Source organism: Felis catus, chromosome C2, assembly GCF_018350175.1.
Source record: "Felis catus isolate Fca126 chromosome C2, F.catus_Fca126_mat1.0, whole genome shotgun sequence".
Classification (NCBI taxonomy): domain Eukaryota; kingdom Metazoa; phylum Chordata; class Mammalia; order Carnivora; family Felidae; genus Felis; species Felis catus.
The window spans coordinates 120,554,239-120,567,732 of record NC_058376.1 but is presented as its reverse complement, the minus strand read 5'-3'; the positions used below and the strand labels follow the sequence as shown (position 1 = coordinate 120,567,732).

At 39.6% G+C, this 13,494-nt stretch overlaps 1 long non-coding RNA gene across 1 annotated transcript in view; it reads left to right on the top strand.

Annotated features, from left to right (window-relative positions):
* Window positions 1-8,265, top strand: part of LOC109491470 — a 36,232-nt gene extending 27,967 nt beyond the window's left edge. Inside the window, exon 3 of the long non-coding RNA XR_006585440.1 lies at window positions 7,177-8,265. This is a non-coding gene — a long non-coding RNA (uncharacterized LOC109491470). The remainder of the gene's footprint in view (window positions 1-7,176) is intronic.
* Window positions 8,266-13,494: the final 5,229 nt, after the last annotated feature.

Here is a 13,494-nt window from a genome sequence, read left to right as displayed (position 1 = left end):
CTGTTAGTGAAAGATAAATATTTTATTCTCATTTTTTGTAAAATTTTAATGACCAGCTGTGAAAAACTAAAACAACTGGTGAAGTGTCTCGTTATTTAATTATTTGATTCAATCCAACTTTACTTTAATGGTCCTGATAAATTGATCAACAACAATGGATCAATGATGATCCAAACTTTAATTTATTATCACTTACTGAGTGCCTATAAGATGTACGCACTGAGGGAATTCTAACATTATAGAACTAATCGTTGTTCACATGATCCTGTTGTCTATTTGGGGAGGTAATTAAGACATAATTTTTTTAATTAATAAGAGAAGGCATAAAATATAAGTTCTGCAAGGCCAGTGAGGGGAATTTGAGAGGGAGTAGTGTTTTCTTCCCAACGTACATTAAGCTGCAACCTATTTTGGAAAAAATCATGTTATTTATGTGGGATTACCCTCACCCCCAGCTCCAAGGATGATCCCCAACTGGCCTAAATCAGTCAAAGTAATCCCAACCTCTGGAGCCAAATGGTGGGTTCTGGCAATTCATGGAATTCTTATGGCCATAGGGACTGGACAAGGGAACTCAGTTAGCTGGAAGCTCAGGACTTTTGTGGGATTTCTAGGGTTCACATGCTCTCCCTCCTTCTGAATGAATATGGTATCTAGTTGTGAGGCCTGGACCTTCTTCTCAACAAATAGCCATGTTTGGGGATATTCCCACCACATGCATCTCTCTCCCCCGAACAGAGGTGGACAGAGGTGCTTCCCAGTGTAAGAACACTCATGGCCAGATATTCATAGTTCCAGGCAACTTCATGGCTGAGGCACAGGCTTCTGTTCACTGTTTGGCCATCAGAGTGTGCTGTGTGGTGCTGTGAATCACAAGGTAGCAATATGAAGAAGCTGGATAATTCATCTTGTCAGCAGCAATTGTGGTGACAGTAGTAACATCCAGTGTCCTATGGCAACAGTTTCAGAAGGGGGACTTAGTGTCCTGAATGCAGGGTCAGAGGGTAGTGCACTGTCTTTATCAAACTGGTTCGGTGGCGTAATTTTGGCCGTGGTTCCACCTAGCCTTTGACTTACCCAATACCCTTTCAACAAATGTGTTATTTCCTACATCAGTCAGAATCAATTTTTAGTGCCTAAGCTGAGAACCCTCTCTAGAACTTTTAGCCAAACATCCTCTCTTATTGTTAAGTCCTTCTGAGCTGGACTTCCTGTTCCTTGAAGCTAGAAGCGTCCTAACTGATGCCGGAGTACCATCAATAAGTGTTATCAGAGCCCTGAGCAATAAGAGATTGTTAGACTAGGCCATGTGTGTGTAATTGAACTTAGCCCAGTGCATCGATCAACTTCAGACAAGGAGGTTGCACAGAGAACAGTCAAACGGTAACTGCAGTAACAGGGAGGACAACAGGTCTGAATTCACTTCAGCAGCCTGGCTCCCCCCTGGAATTAAGGGTGAGCATCATGCCCTCTCCCCCACCCTCTTTGTTGTAGGTAAGGCATATAGGAAGAATGACAGGCTAAGCTTATCCTTTCCAATTATTATTTGCTGTCCTCGTCCCAACCCAATCCTACTTTGATATTATTAGCCAAGGGTTTGCAAGCCCATCATTGTGCTGGTCCAGCAGAGTTGGCTGTCTGTGGTCTAGACTTTTGAGGGACAGATCTCATTCTGCGATGTGCAGGAAAGTGCCTCCCAATTGACGCCTGTCCAGACCAGCCCACTTGTTGAGTATCCCCATGGCATAGGTGACAGCCATTCAGTGTTGAGGCCTTGTTTGTAGGGTAACCAAGACATGAGGTTATGAGGCAATGTTCCTGCACAAAGTTAAAGTACGTTTAGAAATTATTTTGAATAAATAAATACTGACTTCATAACTATGCTTATTTTTCGTATTTCCACTTACACTTAGATTTTGGCTTGGCTGTATCTTACTGTTTTGTTAGCTCCTTGAGGCCCTTTCAGATATTTTTCCTAATCTAACCAGGAGTTTTAGTTATTTTCAGTGGGAGAGTGGTTAAAATATGTCGGTAACCACTATTGTCAGAAATGGAAATCTTGGGGCACCTGGGTGGCTTGGTTGGTTAAGTGTCTGACTTTGGCTCAGGTCATGATCTCAAGGTTCATAGGTTTGAGCCCTGCATCAGGCTCTGCGCTGACAGCTCAGAACCTGGAGCTTGGAGCCTGCTTCAGATTCTCTGTTTCAGATTCTGTCTCTCTCTCTGCTCCTCCCCTGCTTGTGTGCATTCTCTCTCTCTCTCTCTCTCTCTCTCTCTCTCTCTCTCTCTCTTTCTCTCAAAACTAAATAAATAAACATTAAAAAAACAAAGAAATGGAAGCCTTCCATTGAGTTTTTAATTTCGTCATTACAGTTTTCATTCTTATAAGTTTTAAATGGTCCTTAAACCTCTTTGTTAGTTTAAAAGGATTTCTTATTGCCTGTCTATATATATAAATATATCCAGCTTGTCTTGTATTTCTTTAAAATTGTCAAAATTAGTTATATTTGGTGTCTGATATGTTCATATCTGAGGTCTTTGGAGTCCTTTATTGATATGTACCTGTTTTGCTGAGTCTCATTCATGGTGCCTTATTTCCTAGTATGCTTAAAGATTTTGCCAGAGGGCTCTTTATTCCTTGGAACTTGTTTGTGTGTGAATTTCCAAACGTGATGAAAAAACCCCCATAGATTTAAAAAGAATCCTACCCCACTCCCACTACTCCCCCCTCAAAAAAGAAAAATGCCTAGGAGGACAAACTGAAAACATACATATACACACATCTATATTTATAAGATTAGATCAACTTGAAGAAAAAATATGGAAGGATGTGCAATATATTTTTAACATGGTCATGTAGGCATGGAGGTAAAGGGAAGGTTGATGTGGGTAATGAGGATAAAGAAGGTGGAAAACAGCAAAGCAAGAAGGGGAGCAAAAGATGCAAAACTTTATGATTACATTTCAGGATTTTGACAAATGTTTATGTGTAGAAAGAAAGCCTAAGAATAAACTATATAAACAAAGGAAAACAATATATCCCTCTCTATAGAGAAAGATCCAAAATAAAATAATTGGAAACTGAATCTAAAAGTGGATTTGGATAATAATGACCTGTGACCACATGCAAAGATGATTCAATCTTAGGAAATACATCGGCGTAACTCAATATATTATATTATATTAACTAATTAAAAGATAATAATCGTATACTAGAATAAATGTGTGCTTCTGTTACCAATGGCTGGGAAGACAACTTGGTAGTCAAAAACTTCTCTGTATAAGGTCAGTTGGAATTCGGGGTATTGCTGTTGATCCCCCCTCGGGCTCCTTTTGACCTCTTTTGTAATGTTTAAAACCCTATAAATTAAAAAAAAAAAGATGTCATATGTGTCATATATTTTGCAAATATGGGATTTTATCCAGGGGATAATGATACAAATGGCCTGAGAAAAGAAAAACAACTTAACCTTGATACTAGAAACATTGAATAATCATATTAGCTGATGAAAACCCAGAAAAGCTTTTCTGAGTAAATTCTTGATTTCAGAACTTAAATAAAATTGCTTGGTGCTCTTTATATCTTTATCTTGAATAAAAATGATTAACATTCTTTCAAATGGCCTTCTTCCTAACTAATCTGATGCATTTATGACATTAATCCAATATATTTAGGAACAGGAAATCATTAGAATTTCTTCCTAATGATTAAAATATATCCCACTCTCCATGTCAAGTAAACAAAATGATAAATTATTTCACTGTTGACCTAGAAATTTGTATTTCTCAAATTGTAATTCTGGGTTAATAAACCAGAAGTTCTTATCATCATTTATTTTGAAATGTGTTTTAAATTACTTAAGACAGTGTGATGCTTTTCCACACTGTTATCTCTCATTTCTTGATAATATCACCAAGTATCTGATCAGCCTAAATGATCAAAATCTTGACGTCATTATTTTACAAAAACATGATTTGGAGGCAAATGTTGTTACAATGCTTACATTTGCATTATTTAGTAACATGCCTTTTTCCCTCCCCGAGGTTGGGGAAGGGAGATCGGTGGAAACATTACTGACATCTTGCGAAGGAAAACACTGCAACGCTTGCCTCTGAGTGACATTCACACACAGGTCCTACTCTCACAGCCCATTTTAAACCCATGAAAGGTCATTTACCTTCTCTCACAAGCCTTTAACTCACTTGAGAGATGGTCTTAGCCAAAGATAAAGCTCCTGTGAATTGGTAACCTGGGTTTGGGAAAAGACTTACATAGTAACTAAGGTGTTGGATAAACAGACACCATTTATTTACAAAGCAGTCTCATATCCTTTTTCCAGAAAGAGGATCCGATTAAACACAATTAAAAGCTAGGAAGTGTTTTCTTGAATTTGGGTATATCAGGTTATTAGATTGTATCTGCAAATCCAGTATATCATGTTTATAGGTCGAAATGATGTCCATCAGGAATTTATAGGGGAAAAAAGGGCATTGTTGGAAGAATAGGATTTCTAACGTAGCATGTATGAAATATTACCCATTAAATACATCAAAATGAAAATGATGACAAGTGACAGTGAGTGAAATAAGTAAACAATGCTCTCTGAAGAAGCACAATATGTAAATAATTTTCATGTTATAAAGTCCATCCCCTAAGAGGGCATAATTGATTTTATTGATTTACAGTACTGCCGCACCAACATTCTTATAATGTAAAATTTAGTAGCTAGGCTGGGCATTAAATTTTAAACTCAGAATCACCATCAATCTTTTATTTAGATCTGATAAGCTTCAGGGGTTGCTCTAACAGTGGAATCTTAATATGGTTCTCTCACACGGGAGCAATTCACCTTCAGGATATTATGTCCTTTTTTCTAAGTCTATGTGCAAAAGTATTACCTCTTGAAACGGAAATCATGGGTGACTAAATTTTTTTTTTTTTCACTTTGCATTGGAGTAAGGATTATGTTGCTTTGGCTCACAACTTATACGTATTTTTTTTTCTCAGCTTTATTAACTCTAGCCAAGTCCTTCATTTTCATGAATAGAATTGAAAATGCTGTTCTTTTAATCTTCTGGGTTGAATTCTGGGTCATGCAAAGATTAAGTGAAGTGACTCCAAACCTAAAATCCTATAATTACAGAATTTCTGTTTAGGTTGGTGGTTGGTCTTCCCTTTCCTTCTGCTTCTAAGTTGGGAAGAGATCTCTCAACTACAAATTAAGCAAGCCTTGGCTTGTTCATCTGTGGTAAAGCAAACAGATTTAAAGAGGCCGTCTATTTAGCTACCATTTGTTCTGTTTAATCTGAGATTAGGCCTAGGTTTACAAAAGAAATCTACTAAATTTAGACTGGTCAGGATTCTTTAGATAGCATTACATACATGATAGTAGTTTCCTCCTATAGCCTCTTTTGAGTGGTTTGTAATTTGGGGGGTGAGGGGTATGTAAATACTTGAAGCTCTAACAAATTTGAGGATGCAGTTTTGGAAGGAATAAAAATATCTACAAATTGATCCAATGATTTACTAAAGGACTTCTAAATGGTAGCATATGTTCTTTAACCGAATTTTAAAGAAGCTTGTAATAATTGCTCCAACGATCTACTGAATGTGTTGTCACCACTGACCATCACCTAAGGGAAGACCAGATAACTCATTACTATAATGGCCTATGTAAAGAAACCCCTTAGGGAGGGAAGACTTAGAATTACAACCTCATTTCTAATTGGAATATGGTGACAAAGAAACTAGTCACAGATGGAGCAAGGAGTCAAAAGAACTGCCTGCCTGTCTGGGGCGATCTGTAGTCAGCAAGACTTTGCATTAGCATATGAGGCCATTTTTAGAGCCCACTTGCATGTTTAAATACTGTAAAGTCTCAAAGGGACCTAAGAGAGGACATTTCCTAGATTTAAAATTTGACATTGCTTTAAGAAAGGTCACTGGGTAATGTGACCTTCCACCTTAGAGACAGTATTATTCATTGATTAAGGGTATTAGTTTAGTTTTATTTTTATAACTCTGGTAAACTTAAAGAAATGTCTTGGTGGTCACTGAAAGTGGAAAAACATATTTATGATGTTCTGCTTTTCTGCCTGTTGCTTCTTTTCTGCTTGGAGAGCCTGCCAGGAGCAGGATGGTGAGTGGGAAAGAATATGGACTCAGGGCCAGGCAGACAGTCAGACTTGTGTTCGAATTTCAAGTCCACTGTTACTGGCTGGATGATCGTAAGCATGAAACTGTCATTGGGTCCAAGCGCATTCTGCTTGCCGCACCACAGGCCAACAAATCAAGAGACAAGTTGTTGGGGTAAGGAAAGTGACTTTATTCAGAAAGCCAGCAAACCAAGGAGATGGTGGACTATTGTCCTAAAGAACCATCTCCCTTGGCAAGAAATTCAGGCTTCTTTTATGTTAGCAAAAGGGGGAAGCAGAATGGGGTTGGAGTCAAAAGGTGACTGATACCTGTAACTGTCCCAGGAAGGTCAGGTAACTTCTTTGTCCTTGGTCAGGTGATCTTTGCATACAGGAATCTGGTCATATTGGTCCTGTAAATCTTAAACATATCATAGTCATTTCTTTCTTATTTCATTTTTTTTAATGTTTATTTATTTTTGAGAGAGAGAAAGGAAGAGCACGAGCAGGGAAGGGGCAGAAAGAGAGGGAGACACAGAATCCGAAGCAGACTCCAGGCTCTGAGCTGTCAGCACAGAGCCCGACATGGGGGGTCAAACCCACGAACCATGAGATCATGACCTGAGCTGAAGTCGGCTCAACCAACTGAGGCACCCAGGAGCCCCTGATAGTCATTTCTGTACATGCTTCCTTATCTCCTTGGTTGAGGTAGATTTGGAGTTAAAAGCAGTTTATGCAAATCTGAGCTGTAAGCAGAAGATTCTAAGCTATAGGTCACAGCAGTGAGGGAAAGAGAAGCAACATAGAGTCAGACATGCCAAGTTTTTCCCTGTTACAAAACTTACCATCTCTGTTTGCTCAGATGTTAAGTGGAATCAATGATATTTAACTGAGGGGATGTGGAGTTAACTAAGTAATGTATGCAAAGCAGCCAGCACAGAGCAGATGCTCCAAGATGTTCCTTAACTTCTTTTTCCCTATGTCTGTGCCTGGTAAATAACTCATCCTTCAGATTGACTCAACAATTCTCTTACCTTCCAGCTCTCAAGACTCTTCTCTTACGAAAATGGAAATGTTGGACTATGGTTGGGATCTTTGGAACAGAGGTCTGTGATGTCTCCAAAAGACACAGAACCAATTGCCTTCAAACAGCTAAGATTCCATCAGAACCTGGAGTGACAGATCCCTTGGATCTTCAAAGTCCTGGGCCTCTGAGTCAGTTAAGGGAGATCTCTTGTTCTTTTTTATATAATCCCAATCATGAGATCTCTAAAGTCAACTGACTAATAAAAAACTGTGCCTTCATCATTGACCCCCCCAACCTGATAACATCCTCATTGACTAATCTTCCCAATTGATTTGCCCTTTGGTCTAATTTTCTACTTGGTGTTTGCCTGATTGAGAAATCTGTTCCATCCATGGTTCCCCGACAGTCAGCATTCACAACAACTGAGGTTCTACACTGGCTGTCCTTTGACAGACTTTCCTCTTCCATCTCATATCTTCAGAGTGACTTTCAAAGCTCTCCCTAAGTTTCTTGTCATACTTCTATGAAGGTGAACAGTTAAATCGATAGTTTTTATCTGCTTTGCTGTCAGAATTCAATAATCTGTCACAGCTCTTGCCCAATTCACCTAATCGTTACTGTTCAAATGTTTTTATCTCTGTTTCAAGTATTGGGTTAACTGGGCTAGTGACCCACCTCAGAGTTAAACTTTGAAGTGTAACATTAACAACATTTTACTATACTTTCCCACAACTCAGAACACATACTATTTTTATATTTAGTGTTTAATCTAACTGCATACATCTTTGCAACTATCCTGCAAGATTTTTCCTGTATTTTCTACCTGGGGAGGTTTTTACTTATAATCATTCTTTCCTTAATCACCTCACAAATCCTTTGGTCTCACCAATCGTTGCTCCAAACCCGTAGACCAAACATAGCTTACTCCAAGTGATGAATAAGATGCTATGGTTCCTTGATATTCACATCTGAATTTAGTCACTTACAGATTTTCATAAAACAGACCTCTCACTTCTACAACTGGGAGTGTTTATAAATTGTTTATGTTAAACAATTCCCCCATGATGCTTTTCATATTGAATAAAGTAACACTTTTAAATCAATTTTCTGTTGTGTCTATGATGTTATCATTTGATGGTATAGGTTAGCATTGGCCAACTTTTTCTGTAGAAGGCCAAATACTAAATATTTTAAGTTTTGCAGGCCATGCAATCTCTGTGGCAACTGCTCAACTCTGCCACTGCAACTGTCACAGGAAATTTGTAAATGAATGAGCATGTAAGGCTATGAGCCAATGTAAGTTTATCTATAGAAATAAAAATTTGAATTTCATATAACTTTCACATATCATGAGGGATTTTTTTTTCATTTTTTCCAACCATTAAAAAATGTAAAAACCATTCCTAGCTATGAGCTCTCCAAAAATAGACAGCTAGATTTGCTCTGTGGCTGTAGTTTTCCGAGTACAGTATAGTTTATGGTCAGGAGGAGATCCAGGTTTTGTGGGGCATGAACATTTTATAATTTGGGGGCCTTCTTTAAGAAAAAGAGTGCAAAATTACAAACACAGAATTAGATACAGGGCTTTGGGAGGGACTCGTGCAGATGATTTGTCTTTGAAAATTGAGCCTCTTTGCTGTCCTGGTTAATCTGCCTCTGGTGATAATTGGACAATTCTGCTGCAAAGGTTCCCAAACCAGCTCATTATTGGAGACACCAAGAGAGCTTTTCTAAAGACAGTTTCCAAAGCCCCAACAGATTGTTTGAATTAGAATCTCTGAGGATAGAGCCTAGGAATCAGCTGTCTTGTAAAGCTCTCTAGGTAATTCTACTATGCAGCCAGGTTTGGAAAACACTATTTCACTAACAATTTTATAATAGCAAATGAGTCCATTAGGACTGTGACCACCAACACATTTGTTGCCTTAATCGAGTAGCCCGTCTGTCAATAAATTTTAACTATTGTTATTGACCCATTGCCCAAATGCTTAGTTTTATCAGGAAAGCTCTATTGTAGAATTGTTTCAACAGAGATATATACATACTCTTATGCTAGGCCATCTCCTCTCTTTTTAGTGAAGGTTAACCTATCCATGGTTGACTGGCTCTTCACTATTTGGACTGTTTAATATTTTTATATATTAATGTTTATTTTTAAAACTTTTTAAATATCTTAAACGTATGTTAACATACATTTTAGATAATCCATAAACTAAACATGGCTATTGAAGAACATCTGATACTTGAGAGAGACAGTTTATAAACCTAAGTATAAAGGTAGTAGCTGAGTCACTTGCCATTGCCACAATAAACAGTAATTGTCAAATGGTAGAATTCTGGTTTTATATCCCTGTGAGTATTGTGCATCCTTTGAATCCCTCAAATATAATATTATTTTAGCATTGCAGGGAGATCATCTTACTCAAAATTGGGTAGTTCTGTCTGTAGAGTAGGTAGGTACTACCACATCCAGTCATTTATTAATTTGTTAATTCATTGATTCGTACATTCAACAAGTATTAAATGGGTGCCGGCAATATGCAAGGCACCATGCCAGGTGCTGAGGTTCTATCTCTGCAGTCTTAGAGCTTAGACTTTAGTGGAGAGAAAGAAACAATGAACAAGGTAATTTCACATGGTGATAAATGATGTGTGTGAAATAAAACAGGGTGAAGCTGTGGTGAATGTGTGTGGGCAGAGGAAGGGGAGGCCAAGCGGGCTACTTAGATACTCAAAGGTGGTGGTGACATTTGAGCTGAGATCCATGTGGCGACAAGCAGTCTGAGCCATGCTATCCAGCATCTAAAAAATTGAAGGTTTTGAAATGTGGCTGGTAAAGTGATAATATTTAGGATATATTGGGCTAACTAAAATGTACTACTAAAATTAATTTCACCTGATTTTTTTTTTAACCATTTTAACGTGGCTACTAGAAAAAAAAAATCTTTTTGTTTTCTTTATTCTTGCAAGAGAGAGACAGACACCAGTGGGGGAGGGACACAGAGAGAGAGGGAGACACAGAATCTGAAGCAGTCTGCAGGCTCTGACCTGTCAGCACAGAACCCAATGCAGGCTGGAACTCACCAACCGTGAGATCAGGACCTGAGCTGAAGTGAGAGGCTTAACTGACTGAGCTACCCAGGCGCGCCTACATGTGAGGTTTGCATTATATTTCTATTGGATCTCACTGATCTAGAAAGTTAATTCAATTCCACTTTTTTCCAGAGCGCACACATGCCCCCAGGGTTCTCGTGGATTGAGTATGTTATGGGTACTTAAATGTTTAGCTAATGTAACACTAGCTAAAATGTACTGAACAGTTACCCTGTGCCAGGCACTTTCATTCACTCACTGACTTCTCATGCTACTGTAAGTAAAAGATATTTCCAACCCCATTTTACAGATGACGAAATGGAGGTCCAGAGGGGCCAAGTCACATCCTAACATGACAAGGCTGCGGAATACTGGCGGGAGAAGTCAAACCCAGCAGAAGTCTGATGATGCAAGAGGCAAGTAGCTGCAATCACGGAAGGAGGCCAGAGTTGGAGCACCGATAGGCCCACGATAGGACCACGTTGTGGTGTCTCCTGCCTCTGCCTTCAGTACTCCAGTTCCCTGGGTCCCACCCTGGGGCCCGCAGCCTTGCCACCCGTGCCATGCTCTGAGGATAGAGCACAAAGCGCTCCCGCAGGCCGAGCGCACTGCCAATCCCAGCGTTGACATCCTCCAGCCCCGCGCGTCCCAGGAGCCCCTGCGCTGCCCTTTGGCGCCACTGCCGCCTTTTCCCACGTGCCACCCAGGCCCCTCTCCTTTCGAGCTGGGGGCGGGGCGCGCCCGGAAAACAGCCGAATCCCTCTGGCTGCTCAGTGTATTCCAGAGCCCTGCAGAAATCCTTTCCCATCTGTCTTCCAGGGTTCTGGAAGAGGCCTTTCTGGGGACCTTTAAGGCATGGGGGTCATCTCACCATCTCGCAGTGACCAGGGAGTTTGAGTTTGGGCGTGTGTATGTGTGTGTGTGTGCATGTCTGTGTGTGTGTGTGTGAGACAGAGAGAGAGAGAGAGAGAGAGAGAGAGAGAGAGAGAGGGAGAAGGAGGGAGTATTGTGTGCCCATCTTAAGATACCACTCTCTGGAGGTGGTGGGCAGAATCCCCACTGCCCTTACCCCCGAAATGGAGGGTCCAGCATTTTCTTCCCAGTTGTAAGGAACTTCAGGATCTTCAGGCTGTGCCTCCGGGAGGTTGCCTGACTGCAGTCATGCAGATCCATGGCCACTGCGTGGACAGTGGGGACAGAGGGCCAGACCCAAGAACCAGGCTGGAAGCTAAAATGTCCTAAATTCTTAGGCAGCGATTCCTGATGTGGCCCCTAGTTTTCAGGATGGCACTTGTTTCCTCTTTGGGATTTTTTAGGAGGGGTTGTGAGTAGTCATCAGCCCTTGTGGAGGGAGCTAAGTGGCACTGTGGCTTGACATATGTCTTGTTAGAACTATTTATGGGACTGGACAGCAAGGACAGGGAGTAAAAGGTTTATTTTTTTTAAAGGTACACTGGTATTCATATACTAAGCCCAGTTTTGTTGTGCTCAGGAAGACTTGAATCTGACTTACAGAACAACTGTGACTCATCCTGTGGGGACAGCCCCCTCTGCCACAACCAAGCAAATGATAGCCCCAGGACTAAAATGATTCTATGAAGCAGTAGGATGGGGAGACAATGTAGAATTGCCACCTATTGCTAAGAAAAGCCCCTAACTTGTTCTTTTAACTATTATTTTTAAATTTGTGTTAGCCAGATAACATCTAATAAAATTGAAGGGAGGCACCATGGATACAACTTGTTGTGGATCACTTCATGTGTTTCTGTGATAAATTGGCACCTATAAATTAACAAATTTTACATTTGGCAAGAAATAGTAACACTAGAGATCAAAATGAGGGACTTCTGTCAGGATTTCACACCGGCCATCTTTTATATTTGACCCTTCCTCTAGGAGCTAAAAAGGACAAAAAGTAAACACCAAAATCAAAACAAACAAAAAAATGAAGCACCTGGGTGGCTCAGTTGGTTAAGTGTCCAACTTAGGCTCAGGTCATGATGTCAAGGTTCGTGGGTTTGAGCCCACACGTTGGGCTCTGTGCTGACAGCTCAGAACCTAGAGCCTGCTTCGGACTCTGTGTCTCCACCTCTCTGCCTCTTCCCTGCTCGACTCTATCTCTCTGTCTCTCAAAAATAAACATGAAAACAAATAAAAATAAAATAAAAACAAAAAAAAACCACAAATGAAAGCCAAAAAATCAAACCAAAACAAAGAAAATGAGGACATCCATACTTTTCTTGCCTTATATGTAAGCTATAAGCATCATTTACTTACACTTGGTGTATTATATGTGTATATCTATAGAAAAAATTTTCCTTAAACTCATTTCTTTTTGTACTTGATGACATTTCTATGTAACTAAAGTTAGAATATGAGAGAACCCTAAATTGATATTTACAGATTACCATCAAAACAGATTCATAGTGAGTAAGGATGAGCTAATACAGTGAACCATTAAATTAAGAGCTGGAGTAAAAATCCACTCGAGTCATCTTGAATTAATAAGGCAGCTCTTAGAAAATTATATTTTGTATGATAAATGTTCACATGCTTTCTCCTTACCTTCTCAGTTTTCCACATATATTTTTACAGTTACATAGGCTCAAGCAAAATGAGGATAGAAATTATGCAAGCAGGCAGGATATGGGATCTCTTTTGTTAAGCCTATGATTTTTAAAATTTTTTAATATATTTTGAAAGAAAGAGCAGGGGAGGGGCAGAGAGAGAGAGAGAGAGAGAGAGAGAGAGAATCCCAAGCAGGCTCCACGCTGTCAGTGCAGAGTCCAATGCAGGGCTTGAACTCATGAACTGTGAGATCATGACCTGAGCCCAAGTCAGGAGTTGGATGATTAACCAACTGAGCCACCCAGGTGCCCCTGTTAAACCTATCATTTTAAAAACTACTTATAAATTGCAAAGCTAATCAGATATCTTAAATTCCCACCTTTCTTAAGGAATTCCTTCTGCTCTTGAGAAAATAAATTTTGACAGTCAGAAGCTGATGGGGGTCTTCTGAGACAGGAGGAAAGAAATTATTTACAAATGATTCAAAAGTCATGTCCTATCTGTATGCAGAATTACTTTCCTTTGAAGTTATAAATTTTGAGTGGGTGTTGTGTCTGTCAATATACTCTGTACCTTTTTCTTTTCCTTGTTGTTCCTATTATGCATATTTTACACCTTTTGTAGTTGTCCCACAGCTCTTGGATAGTATGTTTTTTTTTCTTTTCCAGTCT